At 38.8% G+C, this 11,336-nt stretch overlaps 1 long non-coding RNA gene across 24 annotated transcripts; it reads right to left on the minus strand.

The window, feature by feature from the left end:
* Positions 1-942: 942 nt before the first annotated feature.
* Positions 943-9,910, minus strand: LOC110935852. 24 transcript variants are annotated; one of them, XR_004892113.1, is made up of 16 exons: positions 9,578-9,909; positions 8,945-9,121; positions 8,695-8,771; positions 8,464-8,585; positions 7,880-8,113; positions 7,596-7,780; positions 7,222-7,375; positions 6,604-6,765; positions 6,288-6,512; positions 6,100-6,156; positions 5,689-5,946; positions 5,493-5,621; positions 4,634-5,261; positions 3,137-3,422; positions 2,289-3,054; positions 943-2,193 (listed from the first exon to the last, which is right to left on the minus strand). It is a non-coding gene; the product is annotated as an uncharacterized LOC110935852 (long non-coding RNA). The 24 variants fall into 24 exon arrangements; XR_004892114.1 differs by having other exon boundaries at positions 7,596-8,113; positions 8,671-8,771; positions 9,578-9,910; XR_004892122.1 differs by having other exon boundaries at positions 3,142-3,162; positions 3,253-3,422; positions 7,596-8,113; positions 8,695-9,121; positions 9,578-9,910.
* Between the last annotated feature and the right edge of the window lie 1,426 nt (positions 9,911-11,336).

Raw genomic sequence — 11,336 nt, forward strand, 5'->3', positions numbered from 1 at the left:
TCCGAAAGGGGGTTGTGGTTGAGCACTTGCACCGCTCGAACCACCACGAGACGGTTGCGAGCCCCGTCCCTTAGTTTTTTTCTTGGCCTCGCGGGGTTGGTTCTCCATTGCTCGGTGTGAAGGGGGTGTGGTTTGAGAGCATAAAAAATAAAGTGAAGTGGGTGTGGTTGGAGAGTATAAAAAATGTGTGAGGTTGATATGGTTTGAGTATAAAAAAATGGAGTGAATGGGATGGTTATTTATATATGTTTTAGAAAAGTGAATTTTTTTTTTTAAAAAATCCGACCGTTGCATATGACCGTTCCTCAATTTTCGTGCACAAACAGCGGTGACTCCACACAGAGCGACCCCCCCGATTCGGGTCCCCGCGTTGATGGCGGCGGTGTTCCCGATCGGGGACAAGGGTCACCGAACCCCCTCCCCGCGAACGCCCCGTACACCCTAAGACCGATGGGTATGGGGATCGGCACAGGGCAGGGCCGTCCCCCCCCCCCCCCCCCCTAGGTCAGTCACACACCGCCCCCTAGGGGCCGTCCTCGGCACTTCCGTCGCAATTGTAACGCCGGAGACAGGGCAAGTTGGTGGGTCCCCCATGTGCCTTCTCTCTCATCCTTTATATATATATATTAATATATTATTAATGGTGGGGTAGTCTTGGCTAGTCCCCACACCCTTGGGTAGTCCCCAAGAGGAGCATCCTCCTCCCGTGATTACGTGGCGCCTACGTGGCGGGTAGTCTCCAAAGAGACTATCCTCACCATACCCACCGGTCTAATTTCAGTTTTGTCCTTGTTTTATTCGTTTTTCTTGGTTAACTAGTGTTAGATCCAAGCGCGCTTTGCGCGCAGTACACCATGTATCCGTTTATGGTTAGAATCATAGGTTAGCATAGTCGTAATTTGTTGAGTTACATGTAACTATTTTATAAGCCTAGGCGTGATATACAAAAGAGCAGTGGTAGTGTAATTATCCAAACATCATGTCAAATGGAACATAAAGCTAGAGTCCCATACATCCCCTAAAGAACAGCAACATGTCTTACTAAATAATACTAAAAAGTAACTCACTATCCTAACACTTGGTGCAACTAAAGCATCGGTGTTACAATTATTTGCGAGTTTAAGGAGAATTCTAACACCAGCACCCCACACCCGCCACCCCCACGTCCGCCACCTTCATTAGGAAATTGACCAATGCACGCCCCACGTCTGCCACCGTCATCCAGGAAATTGCCGTTCATTGAAGCACGTCATCACATAGTGTTTTTCCCTAGTTCATCTCCTACAAACAAAGCATGACAAAAATTTATTTAATCACGATAACTCGAAACAAAATAACATCCCCTTCGAAATAACATAAAATACTAACAGTTCCCCCAAGATAACCTCACATGTTAACAGGTTACACCAAACAGTACTTCATTAACAACTTAAACTTCAAAAACTGTTATAAAATTCACACGCTTACTTGCTAATAACACCCCCATTTAAAGTACAAGATTATAAGCTACAAGTGGTTCAATATTGTCAACTGGTTTAGAATGGTGTAAAGGGTGTGAAAATCCCAAAAGGTGCTTTGTGTAATTTGGTGCTGGTGGAACCTTTGGTGCTATGCCTAGCTTATGCTTATTGATGGGGTTCTGTTCGTTTTTCTGTCTATGTACATTTCAGCTACCTAGTTTTATAAAAACTTATTAAATTGTCATTTTGACCCCCTCTAGTTTTACATGCTAATTTTTATATATGTAGGTCAAATATAATATGTTTCTGGCCATATTTTTATGTAAGTTTTTGGTTGGTTTATATTTTGTTAATTTCGTGCTCATTTTTATTCATGTTTTCAGTTGCTTTATATTTTGCTATAAACCATGTCAATATATACTAACAATATATTCATATACTGAATGAATCAAACATGTTACTACAGTTGAAGGAAATGCCTAGTAGACCTGTACTAAAGATACCCATTTTGACCTATCACCAACCCAACTGACCCACCCATTTTCGTAGCACTTACCTGACTCACGACACCAGCTAGACAGTTATTTGTGTGGCAGATACGGGCTATAACACATCCTATAGCAATCATAGCAATTGAATCAAAACCATATTCATCGGCACCCATTATTCACAAGAACTGTAAATGAAGAAAGCCTGAAGCTTTCTCACAAAAAAGACCCTCCCATGTGGGAAACTTAAAACAACATAAAAATGAATCAGTTAATAAAATGAATAAGAAGGCACAAATTCATAGTTAAGTAAAATAGGAAATAAGTGAGTAAACCATACTATGTTCCCTTGAATAGTGTATGCTCCAAAATTCCTTCAACATCAGCGCCTTAATAACATCAGTTTGGTGATTGTTCAAGTTCCAAAGTTTGCCATTATGTCTCTGGTGGTTCACCAAATTGGTTTAGCGTAAAAGGCTCAGAATGACCCTTCATCATCGCCGGTACCAACAAAACACGGCTCAATGCCGCTACGGCTGCAAACATAGTTGCCACGCCAAATAGCAATCCACCATCATCGCCGGATAATGCTTCAAATCCCAAAATCAATCCACAAACATACAATTTGTACTTTTACCACGAACATAAAAAAGTCCTGTCTTTTCATTACTACTATCAACAGCACAACCATCGATATCACAGCCGAAACAACAGCGAGAAACAACATGACCAACACCAGAAACACAATCGTATAATCAATCTCATACAGCAAAACAAAAAAAAACGAAATTACCAACACAATTTGACTCGGATCCGAAAAGATCGTCATCGCCGTCCAACCCGCTCAGTGGCGCTACGGTTGCAACCGGAGTTGCCGTACCAGGTAGCAAGCCATCATCATTGTCAGGTAGGTGAAAGGCTGAAACCTCGCATGAACCCCGACCGTCGTCGCCTAAAACGTCGGCTAGGGTTTTACGTTTAAAATAGCCGCGGCCAAGACGGCCTGAATCCGCCAGTGGTGACACTTCGGCATTTGCACGTCAAAGAACAACAATTATCATGACAACTTCCATCTCCTCTGACCCATCAACAATGGGTAATAGAACCTATAAAATGTTATATCAGTAACAGCATCAAGATGTTGCACATGGCATTTTCAAATCTCTGTACTATTTTATACATACTAACCTTACCGGAACCTCACCGGAGGTAACCTACTCCACAGATCAGCATGACTCGTCAGATTAAGGTTCATGGACCACCGATCTAACAAAATAGCCAACATGCAAGATAAAAAAGCTAACCGGAAATTGCCAGAACTTGATCGGAACCCTAACCGGGAAACCTAGACTCGACGACTTTGTTTCTGTGGGTGGGAGGCAAGCACGCGTGGGGCCGGTTGCCGGAGATTCGCCGGCTCCGGATCTCTCTCTTTGCTTTCTTTCGCATCTATTTTCTCCGTCTCTTTCTGTGCCTGTATATCTCTTTTGAGTTTTGAGAAGATGGGTAGAAAGCAGGATGAAACACATGTAAAATAGAGGCCAGGTATGTTTTCTATCTACTGTTCATTTCAACTCTTTTATTAATATTAATATTAATATTAATATTAATATTAATATTAATAGATACTAGTGTTATCAATATCGCGCGTTGCGCGAGAGGCGTTCATGTTTTCGGAATAGATACTAGTGTTATCAATATCGCGCGTTGCGCGAGAGGCGTTCATGTTTTCGGAAAAGTGTTGGAGCCTTGGCCAATCACGTACCATTGGGAACAACTAAATAACTAAACATAAACAACACAGTTGCTTGAATCTGGTAATCAACAACATTAAAAATCAATAGCAGCAACACGATATATTCACAACCTAGCCCGATTTTATCAACTGGAATATATAAACAACAAACTCTACAAACGGATAACGGACAGCGTCCAGCAAGCAGACGCACTCCACTTACACGCGGTACCGGTCAATCAAACTCAAATTTATCAATATACACAAACTGCCCTAACTTCAACTATGTCTTGATTAGATAAAGACACATTAGTCGAATTAACCGAGTCACTAAGATTGATAATGTGGCTGTTGGTAGAGATTTAAAAGGGCATGTAAACAAATATAATGCAGTCCTAGCATATAACTACTACCGTTTCTGTAGCAATATTACCAGTCCTAGCATAGTCGTAGTCTTCATACTCGTTAAATATTCTGCCAAACATGTAGAAGCCATAACAAATTAAATTAAAATAAATAATAGAAAAATGAACAAAGCACTATTGTGGAATAGATGTGTGTTTGCATCATGATTCATGACACATGAATTAACATATAGGTCCAGCTCGAGGTGACAAGAGTTGCGGGTCAGAACGTCAGGTCACACATGTCATCTTTTAATGCAGGTCGGTTGACCCACAAAAACAACTTATAATACCAATATTAATGTGCCAACTGTAAGAGGTGGTAATTCAAGTTCAATAACAGAAGCACTTCTAACATGGGTTTGTAGTATTAACCTTTGGGCTTCTTCTACAGGCATGTTGGTTAAACAAAGACCAGAATCCCCTCTAAGAAGTTGTATGCAAACAATGGTCAAATATATAAGACCAGCTAACATTAAATGAAAAATAGCGTACAAAAAGATGAAGAATCACAAACAAAGGTATGTATTAACATGTTCTGCTTACCTTAGAAACCTTGTGAAGCCCTGGCCTCATCTCATCGGATTCAGATCGACCTAAAGTAACTTGCATAACTTTGTTTAATCCTAGGAAAAATCTGGAATATCAAAGATAACCGAAAAAACATATATATTATACCTCGATATCATATACCACACAGCCTAAAACACGACACGGAAATAGCTAGGTTGTGGGTTGTTACTTCTACGTTCTAACCCGTTTAATAAACATGTCGTGTTCAGGTTGACCGTTTAACGCGTAAACTTAAACGATTTTAAAATAGATTGCTTTATATGGTTAACCCCTTTAACCGGTTTACAAACCGTAAAAGCTTTGAGTAATAAGTGATCAGACGGACCGTATACGGGTTGATGTCTTCGACACAAGCTCATCAATTCAACCCACAAAGGCACAAACCCACCGTCACCCCTACTACTAATAATATCATTCAGTAAATTAATAAAATTAAACATTTTAAGCACTGCTGGTGGATTTAAGTTGTTCTCTGAACTGCTTAAACTTCAAATTCATGGTTTAGACGTTTCCAAATGTTGGGCTCGAAAACCTATCCTCACCACCTCCACAGCCCAAAAACCTTTTACCATGGGCCATCCCAATGTCGGCATTCCCGCTACTGAAAACCAAACAACAACAACCAAACCCAATAAGTCCCACAAATAAAAAAGCCGTTACCGAAAGCCAAACAAATTATAAATTTGTAGCCTATATTCATATATATTTCCTTTTGAGTTATCCAGACCTAATTTGGTCGGTGAGGTTCAGTAAGCTCATTTGTCCCACACGTGACATCAATGTAATCTATAACGTATTATAAATAATTATGTTATCGGGTTCGAGTTAGTACCGGGTACTCGATTTTCAGTCTGACCATGTTGATCAGCTTTAACTGAGTTGACTCGGTTGACCCGAGTTAACTTTTGTTGACCATGTTGAATCCGGCTTTGACCCGATGTTTGACTCGCGTTCACCATCTCTAATTTTCAAACTTGTGTTTAGGTTTCTATAATTGGAATATATTTCAAATGTGGGATGGTTCTTACCGATGATAGGCTGAAAACACGTCGGAGTCGATCTAAACCACCGTCATCAACTAAATCCATCATAACTTTTACCGTCGCCTCCATTCGTCTCAAACCTGTTACCGTCATAGGCATTACCAGTAACTACCATCGCTGCCACTGATACAACCACTATCATCGTCATCGGCATTTATCCAATGAATGTTCAAGTAAACATATTGTTATGTGATTCTTGTTTCAAATGGATTTTCATCTAGTAAAATCCACTCTAAGCTGCCACTACAAATGAATTATTTAGAACCAAACAGATAAATTAGTCAAATGTAAATCCCAAATCTATATCTAAAATTATTGGTACTTGATAATTATAAACATCCAGGCATAGTTGCTCACTTGCAAAACCCAAACAAATTTCAACAAAATCAAACATACCTATTCTTGAATTCCGACCAAATTCGAGCAGCTTTGTCCATATTTCAAGGCACCATGCTAATTTAGAACAAATTTAGGCAAAATAAAAACAACGCACAAGTGCAAAAAAAGGTAAAGTTGAAAAATAAAGCATTTTTCATATAACAGATCAAAGGTTATGCAAATCCCCAAAAGAGAAAAAGGCTAACCGGAATTTGCGAGAACTTGATCGGAACCCTACTCAGCCACAATGGTTGCATAAATCGAAATCCGACCAAAGGTCGGTGACCGGTGACCGCTGTGAGGAAACCGCTGTGAGGAAACCGGCCCTTCTTTTTTTCCTCCTAGTCTCTCTTAATCTCAATAAATTTGTAGCTTAACCAAGCTTCGATTTCCAGAACAGTTATCTTTCTCTCCTGCTAGTCTCTCTTAATCTGAATCAAGAAGCAGATGGGATGAGATGAGGTGTTGAATGGCGAGCACGTGTGCTCACACCGGAAAAAAAAGAAACGCCTGTGGTGATACCCTAACCGCCGTCACCATCGGTTTCTGCCTGAAACGGCAACCGAAACCCTAGCCAACACTTGAGTGCGACTGTTGACCACCACTGCGGTGACCGCAAACCCCGGTACCACCGTTGTTTTCCGCAAGTTGCTCCGGTTCACTCTGATTTTATGGTTTTTCTCCCTGCAATGTTAAAATAAGATGCGATGAAGATGATGAAGATTTATTGATAATGTACGATGACAAGGAAAAGGAGGTGACACGTGTTTTGATGATGCTGTTAAATTCCTTCTTTACCCTTTATCACTGTTCATTCGCTTTTCTTTTTAATATTAACTAGTGTTTTTCAGTTACGCGCGTTGCGCGAAAGGCATTGGTGTTTTCAAATGGCATTGCAAGAGGATTAGCTTACACTTACTCTCAATTCAATCAATCGACAAATATAGTTTTATTAAGCAATCTCAAACAAACATCTTATCGAAATGTTTACAAGCCGTTAACGATAGTAAAACATAATGTAGGTTGACTGAATTAAAAAAGAATCACAGTAGTTGAATTTTCATAATAGTCAACCCGTGTTCCGATCTGAGGATTTGAGAGCTGTAAAAACACAAAAATATGATTTAATTTAATGTTTACATGTTCATGTATCGATGACGCCTGTTGACCTTTCATCAGACTATTGAATTCTTGATCGCATTCTCTTGTCGCATTGGCGTTAGTCAGGTTTCAGGTGCCAGTTTGTCTTTGAAAAGTGTGTGCATATAGATGACAATTCTTGGTCCCCAAGTAACTGCAGAAAGAAACATGTCAACAATGCTTACAATGTAAATAGCCAATAAGAATGTTCTTCCAAACCATAGTGAAATTAAGCTTTCAAATGCACAAGACAAGATCTCTTCTACACTCTTCTAAATAACAAAATAAAAATTAACAAATTCAAATTTCAGCAGATGTGATTTCAATCAATTCCATCTAGTATTAATAATTAAACAAAACAAAAACTTTTGTACCTTTTATCCGTTTATGCAATTGTGCCCGTAATTTAAAACCAACAACTTTGTAGACTCGCTTGGATGCCTAGATCCAAATTTCAGAATCGGTTTTCCGCCCATTCTATAAAACCTATGCACCATAGTTTCCTATGTCTACTGATTCGGTTCATAACCCTTTTACCACATCTTCGGGTATAAATCGGCTACATTTCCGAGTACAGGTATTAAGCTCAATGGTCAATAACAAATTAGAATAAGTGATTCTAAATACTTGTTTGTTAAATGAAATGAATATTATTTACCTGAAGACCTCCATCAGCCTCAACACCTGTTAAAGTTGAACATTATCAATGTCTCAATATTTAACACAAAGCTCATCACCAGCAGCCAAAAAAGTGTTTTTTAGTTGTATCAAATTGCACAACGCCTAAAGATCGTTTACGGAAACCAAGAAATGTTCTTTTACAGCCCCTTCACTTTCGTTCCATTCTACTATGTGTGACTCCCTTTCTTTGCTGGTCCAACATGAAAATAGCCTAAAATAATCACCAATAGGTTAACAAAGTTATAACTTATATACATCAATATGGGGTGTATCTCATCCGTAATGGGTCAAAAGGGTTTAAACATTATGTCTGGAATCATGTTTGATATACTGAATATTTAAAAAGAATGCAAGTCAAAAGGGTTTAAACATTATGTCTGGAATCATGTTTGATATACTGAATATTTAAAAAGAATGCAAAAACTTAGGGACGAATGTAAGGTCTCTGGTCAACCCAACCTGACCCAAACAAAAACAAAAATTACTCATTTCGACCCATTACCCAACTTTCCCAACCCACCTATTTATTAGTGTCTATGTATCAATCTTGTTGCAACTAACCTTGTTCCATCAGCACTATACGCGATTATTGTGCACCAACGACCTGGAGACTCGTAATCAACCTGGGAACCCATGTTATTGTATAACCATGCTTTAATTTTCCCATCAAGACTCAACATGAACTGATACCAAAAATAGCAGAAATTTCAATAAGCAGCAAAGAAAGTGAACCAAAAGAACGAACATCTTTTTAAGAAAAACTACGACCTAAACACTATAATTTCAACTTACTGATGAAGAGCATAAACAAAGCTGAAGCAAAAGCAATGCAAACGGATGAAAATCTTAAAACATCAAAGAAAAACAACCTGCAAAACAAACATTAGACATCTGACTGAAGCACTCATAAGGTAGTCTAGTAGGCTACACAACCTGGGCTTGAACCATCGCCTGGTGGGTAGAAATCTTTTGCACCGGCGTAGCACCAATGGACCACCGCCCGTTCATTGAAGTTTAAATTTAAAAAAGTATATAAATTTACCAGCAACATCATGTACGAAGATGATCAATCCTGAAAGTATCACACCACCTATAATGTCAGATGCAAGTCGCTAAGGTTCAATCTTAAACACGCACCATCAAAACAACCCCTGTCAAACCACTACCGTCGAAACAACACCTTCAAAACCCACGACCACCGTCAAACGACCACCGCCACCTGCGAAAGTCAAAACCCACAACCAAAGTCACTACATAAAACATTTCTATAGGGGAAAAAAGGTTCAACTTGAAGACCAGCATGATCATGTAACAGAAGAAACTAAAACCCACCATTAAAGGCCATTATTTTCAGTATCCGAATAAATTCAAAGCCCTAATCAAACCTTAAATCATCATATCATAGAAACATAACGAAACCCATGTCCGAAAGCTGTAAACATTTCCACATCTTCAAAATATACAACTAATCGACTAAATAAACCTCAAAGTGCATAACAGAGCCAATTCAAAATCATAAAAAAGAACCTGACATCGAATTAAAGAAGTTTGGAGTTAGAAATTTTATCACAATCACAATACTGCATTATTTGACAAAACCCCCCAAATTCAAGCATGCATGAACCCTAGAATTCGTAATCTAGTCAAAATAGTACTACAATAAGCCAAAAGATACCTCAAAACTTTGCTGTTTGCAGCCTCCATGTTCTCAACTCGATCATTAATGGCCGGAACATCACCGGTAACTGCAGGTGAACACCCCTTTCTCAAAAAAAAAACCCCTTCATTTGGATTCTAGAAAGTGAGTGTGTGAAAGATGGGTGGTGTTTTTCAAGCATCGACTTTCGATTGATAGGGTTGACGCGCCAACACAGTCGGCGGAATTTCCCCGGAGTTCCCTTTTTTTATGATCGGCTTCCTCTTGGCGGCATGTGTGGCCGGTGGTAACCACCTCCCGGCATGTATTTCAAGGGTGGGGACAAATGTAAATGTAATTTACAATAAAGGGGAATTTAATATATAGGTTTTTAAGTAAATGTAATTTACAATAAAGGGGAATTTAATATATAGGTTTTTAATATATAGGGGAATTTACAATAAAAAAAAAGGAAAAAAACTACTGTTCAAAACGTTAGGTTTTTAATATATAGGGGAATAATAATAATAATTTATAATTTCAACCTTTTTTTGATTACTTCGTTTTTCTTATATCATTAAGAAATATATATATTTTTAAACAAAAACTTTTTAAAAGTAACGATTTATATATTAGGGGTGGAATTTAACAATTTAGGGGAGGAGGGGTGGTCACTAGTGATAGATTTCTATCATTCCCACTATCCAATCAAATCATGTCATGTCATCATGTCACACCCCGATTTCCACGTGTATCACCGGTGGGCCCGGTGGGGGATTACCGTGACGTAGTTGGCAACAATACAGTCAAACCACACAATTATATAAATGCACAGCGGAAGCTTTAAAGATAAATATATACTTCAACCTCTGGTGGTAATATCAAATGTATTACAGAAGTCGAATGTATCCACAGCGGATCAAAATAATAATAAAATATTGTTCATTCAGATACGGCATCGAGTTTGCGAGACTATTCGTGATGCCTAGGAAGCTATTATCAGCCCATTTCGTATAGTACCTGCACTTATTCTTTTGGGGAAAAATACGTCAGTTTACACTGGTAAATACATTCAACTGACACATTTGAAAATGTTTATTAAAATTTTGATTTGAATGCACAAGGCACAAATTCTTTTATAACTTGGGAAAATTATTAAAATCTTGTGAACGTATTACATGTTCTTTTATGCGTTCAGTAGCCCGGATCGTGCCGGGTTAAAGATTAATAGACACACCACATTGCGTAAAACCGTAGTATAGAAACCAACGGCTACGTCTTTTAATTAAGTGTCGACAATATATACCGGGTGTACGCCTACACCGGGATGTCGAGGTCGTGGCCATTTCGTAAAATGATGCCAAGGATATCCGGGACAACGGTCATTAACCCCCCAAAGGCTTTTAAGAAACAAAACTGTTTAAATGAGCTGATCACATTACACAATTTAACCACCTCAGCGATGGAAGATATGATGCTCAATCAAGCGGTATTATTATACCGTATCCCAAGCCCGTATAGGGAAAATAAGTTAAAAGTATTTACCTTTGCAAGTATATTCCTTAATTTGATTAAATCACCGATAGATTTTACTGGGGCTCCTAATCTGGAACGAAGGTTTTAATTAACCTCTTAGAATCCTAACGGGTCTCATATTAGCTGTAGCCTAGACCGGTTGGTTCCGATATATAGATATGGTTTAATCGCGTGAAAGGCGAAAACCGAGAATGGAATGTGATTCTGCCCCAAACAAGTTCAGAGACTTGTTTTATATGGGTTCAATGTTCACACTCTGTAT

The sequence above is a fragment of the Helianthus annuus genome, chromosome 4, assembly GCF_002127325.2.
Source record: "Helianthus annuus cultivar XRQ/B chromosome 4, HanXRQr2.0-SUNRISE, whole genome shotgun sequence".
Lineage (NCBI taxonomy): Eukaryota > Viridiplantae > Streptophyta > Magnoliopsida > Asterales > Asteraceae > Helianthus > Helianthus annuus.